The following is a 6,000-nucleotide window of genomic DNA, read 5'->3' as shown; positions in this document are numbered from 1 at the left end:
TGATCTCACAAGTATTTTTCTTTAGGGAAATACAGCTCATCTCAGAAATATCCCTCTCTTGCTTTCACTGTCATTTATCATTGAATTCAACTGAATCTCTTTCACTGAGACTTTATAATTTCATCTTTAATACCCCCCACTAATCTCCCTCATGGTGGCCTTCAGCCAACAAATGTTCTTTACATTACAATACCCTCATTTATTCAATTCCCAAGAAACAGAACCGTGAAAGGGTTAACCATTTGATTGTCAAAAGCTTTGGGTTCTGCTGAGCTACTAAATTTCACGTGCACTTATTACCTAGGTTAGGTTCAAGCCATCGCTGGGCTGGCACAGCATTTGCCTAACAGGGATAGACCCCTGTAGGGAAAACTAGACAATTAGATGATACCCTGCACTCCTAGCGTTTACTCAGCCTAACTCATACTGGTACAAACTGAAAGGTAAACCATCTTTCCCTGATTACTCACTGGGTGTGCCAGTTCCACAATAAGGGGCTGTAACTAAATCTAAATCAGAAGGATTAAATTAGTTTACCATCTTCTAGCTCCTGCTGCCCCTCTATACAATACCCACGTGACTGTACTTTGTTTCAAGAAGGAGGTGGTGAGGAATCATTTCCAGCTTAAGTGGGCAATATGAAAATACTTTATTTTCATCTCTTACGTTATCAGAAAGAAATTACCTACCAAACATGTGAATGCAGTAGCAAGGGATCTGAAGTGACTACAAGAATGTCTTTGTCTCCTGCTCAGACTCTGAGCTTTCAGTACATGTTATTGGCAGTTATTAGGTGAAACTTAGAGGTGTTTCTATCAAGTTCCCAGCATTTCAAATAAATAATTAAACGTTCTTTGGAACAAGTACATGAATGTAAGTTTCCTGTGTCCCAGGAGAATGTCCTTCCTTCCTTCCCTTCCCCTGCCCTCCACCTTCCCCCTTACTCTCTCCTAATTCACACGTAGTTATTTAAGAAAGCCTTTAATAGCCTTAACAGGAAATATTGAGGAAACTCTACTTCCTCTTTGTGAAGCCTGGTGGTTAGAACATTCACACATCAGATGCAGAGAATTTGGCTTCACATTCCTGCTTCAAGTTAAACTAATTGCAGCAACTTAAGAGGCCCTGCCCTGTATATCGAGACACACCAAGTCAGTATCTCTTTCTAGCTGTCTTCTGCTATAGTGTCCAATTTCTTTGAGGTTTGAACCTATGCCTTAGATGTAAGCTAAGAGTTTTGTTGGCATTTGGGCAGGTGGCAAATGTCTGGACACAAGAGCATCAGCACCCCACCCTGCTCCTAGGCTGAATCTTAGACATTTACACAGCCAGGGAACAGCTTGCTATGCCCAAGGTTTCACACAGTGCAAAATATCTCTGTATGTAGATGAAGTATGTAGGTGCCTGACTTTCCTTATTTCTTTCATGCAAAGACAGGTCTTCATAATTGGCCACCCACAACCAAGTGAAAAAAAAAAAAAAAAAGGTGTTCCTTTTATCTTCTTGAAGAAACTGGCAGAAAAATGTCCCTAACCCCCTTGCAAAGTCTCTTTACTGAGTTTCTGGTGATCTTGTCACTTTGAAACAGAAAAAAAAAAGCATCCTGTGGTTTATTTGCCAGTCTGTGTCATTGTATTATGAAAACCTGAGTACACTGCCTAATTTTACTAGATCGGAAGAAATGATCCAGTCACTTGGAAACACAAGGGATAAAGTTCAGGCATTATAACATTCCATTCTGTGAGAATATCCCATCCATTCATTCAGGGAAAACGAAGCAAAGAAAATGGAGGAAAGGGATAAAATTTATTTTCTCATACCAAAGAGGCTGGGTGAATTCTGGGCATAAAGAAAACTGCTACTTGTGATACCAAATGGCAGATAAAGGTTGTTTGATTGCATGAAAGAGGGACTAACAGCTTTTCCAATCTTAAAAATGGTCCTATTAGAGACAAATGAAGGAGTTCTAATCATCATTGAAACAACTCTTTTTGATTAATTCAGACAGAAGCATCATTTAAGATATAGGAGACAATCAACCATGTTCAGATTTGAAGAGAGCATCTAACTGACATTGCACAAAACAAAAGAAAGACATTCAAATAATTTTATTTATGAAATACCCCTTACTTATACAATGCACATTCATATGAAGCAACAGCGTGATAATAATTCATTTGTAAGCCAAGATGGCTAACAATTTATATCTTTGTAATATAGGTAGTGGGTTAGTTAATACAGATGGGAGGGAAATGATCTACTTCAGGTCACACAGAGAGCTGATGAAAGTAATAGGGAGCACCAGATGTCCTGTTTCTGAAATCTCTGCTATAACCATTAGATCAGTAATTTCCAGTCTGGCAGCCCGTATGATCTTCTGGTGCACTTCATGCCAGTGTATATTAAAAAGCAAAAAGCAAAGCCAACAGCAAAATTTTGCCTCCAGCACGTTACTTGCTTACTGTTTGGCCTATAAATAGAGCCAATTAGAGGTCACTGACTGAACTGCTTAATTCTGCTTTACATTCTTTCTGTTGGATTTTGCCCAGCCCTTAAGCCTGCCTTTGTTGACTTGCAGGAGGAAAAGGAAAGGCAGAAAAGATGGTGCCAGCAGTGACATAGGGAAGGCAGGCAATGGGGGCATCAATAGGGCTGTGGCAGATGCAGGTACAGAGGGACCTCAGCATTGGGGTACCTGCATTCTTCAGCAAGTAGAAACAGCAGCACCCATGAGCTGTGCTTTCCACACAGCCTCCAGAAGCCTCTGCCCCAGGTCCAGCAACAGGGTACCAGTACGTTAACCCAGACAAATCGTTACACTGAGAAAACAAGACTGACTACAGCATGCTTTAAATATTATTTCAAGTCAACTTATATTTTTCAGCCTGGACTACCTGGGCTGATCCCATGATATTGATGCTTCTAATTTACTGCAGTGCCACCACATTAACACTGCTAAACATACACTGCTTTTCTTCAAAATCGATTGGTGTAGATACCACAGAACTATTAATCAAAATTGCAAGAGACCGTACTTAAAGTCATGTAAAGGTTCTCTTTTAAGATATTAATTGAGCATTCTCAATAGGTGAAATGCTCACACCTCAGAGTAACTGTATTTTGTAGATTTCTGTTTCTGTAGTGGGAAACTGTGGATAATAATTTTATGAGAGAGTAGATTTAGACTAGATATTAGGAAGAAATTCTTTACTGTGAGCATGTAAGAAGAAATTCTTTACTGTGAGCATTCCCCATGAGACATGGGAACAGGTTGCCCAGAGAGGTTATAGATGCCCCTCCCTGGAGGCATTCAAGGCCAGGCTGGATTTGGCTTTGAGCAAACCGGTCTAGAGGGAGGTGTCCCTACCTAGAGCAGCGGTGCTGGAACTAGATGATCTTAAAGTTCCCTTCCAATCCAAACCACTCCATGATTCTATGTTAGTCACGTGCATGCATATTTCTTTCTTCTTAACATGAATGTGAATTATAAATTTGAGAGCAAGGTGGAGTAACAAGACATATGAAGAAAATAGCCTCATTTTTGCCATTCTGTTAAGCACAAATTAGAGAAAAAGCTCTAAACTCAGAAAACAATTTTTTAATAATGGCTAACATTGAAGAGTTTTAATACAGGCAATACATATTATATTTATATAGAGAGGTATTTGCTTTATAAAATAGGTTTTTAAACAATCCAAATTATCCACACATTTAAAATCACAGCTTAACTTTCAACTTCTGCTCAGAAAATATCTGCTCAGAAAAAGTGTGATAGCTTCAATATTTTCTTCATTTACAATGGCAAATGTAACTACACTTTGGCTTGTGGATACTCACTGAAATGTATTAAAAGACAATAATTTGTTTGCTTTTTGTTATGTATATCCTATCATTTTTTTCTATCTCTACAAGACTGTACTGTTTTTATTCCATATTTCTTCACTGAATTTCCAGTGCAAGAGATTGCCTGTAGTCAGGGTTGTTGTCTGGTTTTAAGCCAGAAAATAAGTAAGCACATTCTTCTTGAAAGCTAATTTGTATGGTTCAAAAACATCCCGCATTTGATTTATTTTTTTAATACGTGCAGGTCACCAGCATCATTCGCTAGTAGTTTCTAATATGGCACTACATATATCCTTTGATTTGGCCACATATTTCTGTATTTTTGCCTCCCTTGCTGCATATTACTTGATAACAAACAGCAATGACAAAAGCTGGATGTGGCAGGTAAAGAGTCGTATTTATGATCGTGCATCCTTTGCCAGCAATCTAAAAATTGGCTTCAGCTAAACTGCTACATGCCTTGCAAAAGTTGTGATAATCACTGTGTAATAAAAGGTTTTCACAGAATCACAGAATTGTAGAGATTGGAAGGGACCATAACAAGGACTCATCCTACTTCATCCAAGATTTCAGATGTCTGGAAACATCAGTCAGGTTGAGAGAAATTCTTGTAGCCTAATCCAATTGCATAGAACTTTACTAACAAACAGAGGAGAATAAGTCAGATTCACTGAAGATAAGGTAACCTGACTATGGATGATATTTCCCTGAAAAAAAATATCAGCCCTTCCCCTAAAAAATTGAAGTCTTGTCTCACTGTCCAAAACTTGCCCCAAACACATGTTCTACACTGGGATCTAGACTGTTTATTTGCGTCCAGGAGTTCACTTGCTTTATCTTGCCAATACACTTTAAAGCTGAACTGGAAACAGACTTGTTTAGTTGATGAGTTCCCTCACTTTAATATCTTTTCACTATCAGTACAGACGGGGATGAGACAAAAAAAAAACAGTAATAAGTTCTCCATTATTGTGTGGACACTCGCATAGGAAGAAGAAAATAACAAAGACAGATATTTATTTCATTTAGTCACTTAGAGTCACTTAGTAGTTTGCCTTTATAAGGTAAATGCACTGTAAACCATTCTTGGTTTCTGAATCATCTTTCCCTTTCTTGACAGATATTTTAGATGTTGTGAAAAACAATAATATTGAACACTGAGAAAAATTTATTTACCCTTCATATTGGTTCTGCCTTCCTAATGTTAACATAATATTGAAAAGTAACTAACTTTATCTAAATTGAAATAGATTTCCAGTTAACTGAGAATACACTTAAGACTACCAATAAGTTTGTTTTCCTCATTTACATGGAAAATTATATTTCTACTAGGGCTGCTCCAAAAGTAATGCCTCCTACATTGTTATGTTGGCCCATGACATCAGAAGCAGATGTTGGTAGTGTGGCTGAACTTCCCCACCAACATTCCATTGTATTTTGTTGCTGTGCAGGAGATGTCAGCAGAGGGGCAGTCTGGCAGAATGATGGCTAACATGGAGGTTTTTACAAAGCAATTGTGTGCCACTGAATTTTTCCATGCAGAAAAAATGGCATCCCTTGACATTCTTCGATGCCTGCTGAATGTTTCTGGAGAGGAAACAGTGGACATGAGCACAGTGAGGTGGTGGTGGTACATTTCAACAGCGGTGACAGCAACATGAAAGGCAAGTCACATTCCAGATGGCTATTCATTGCTGTCACACTATGAAATGAAGAACACCTTGATAAGTTCATCCACATGAATGCTGGTGACTATGTTGAAAAAGTGTTTGATAGAGTAATTTCTAGCTACTAAACGTTATTACTGTGCTCTTTTTATCTGTTGTACTTTCCATGGAAATAAATAGGAAGCATTACTTTTGGAGCAGCCTACAGATATAATATTAATTACTTGAGATTTTTATACTTCCTTGATATTTTGATAAGTGAATGGTGCATAAAAAGCAAGTTGTCTTTGTATAAGTTTTAAACTATCCACATTGTGATCACATTTGATTTTTATGTATCAGGAGCTATTTAAAAATTCTTACAAAACAAAACTTAACACTGAAGCGTCACCAAGGCATGGAGCATGTCTGCTACTAATAAAACTAATCAGTCATTAGGTTTAATAATAGAGAGTACAATTTTTGTGCTAGAGTTTGGGGTAGGAGGGGG

The sequence above is a fragment of the Cyrtonyx montezumae genome, unplaced genomic scaffold (genome assembly GCF_038088225.1).
Source record: "Cyrtonyx montezumae isolate F1298 unplaced genomic scaffold, pur_monq_1.0 scaffold_3, whole genome shotgun sequence".
Lineage (NCBI taxonomy): Eukaryota > Metazoa > Chordata > Aves > Galliformes > Odontophoridae > Cyrtonyx > Cyrtonyx montezumae.
The sequence above is the reverse complement of the archived record's forward strand: the minus strand, read 5'-3'. Positions refer to the sequence as shown.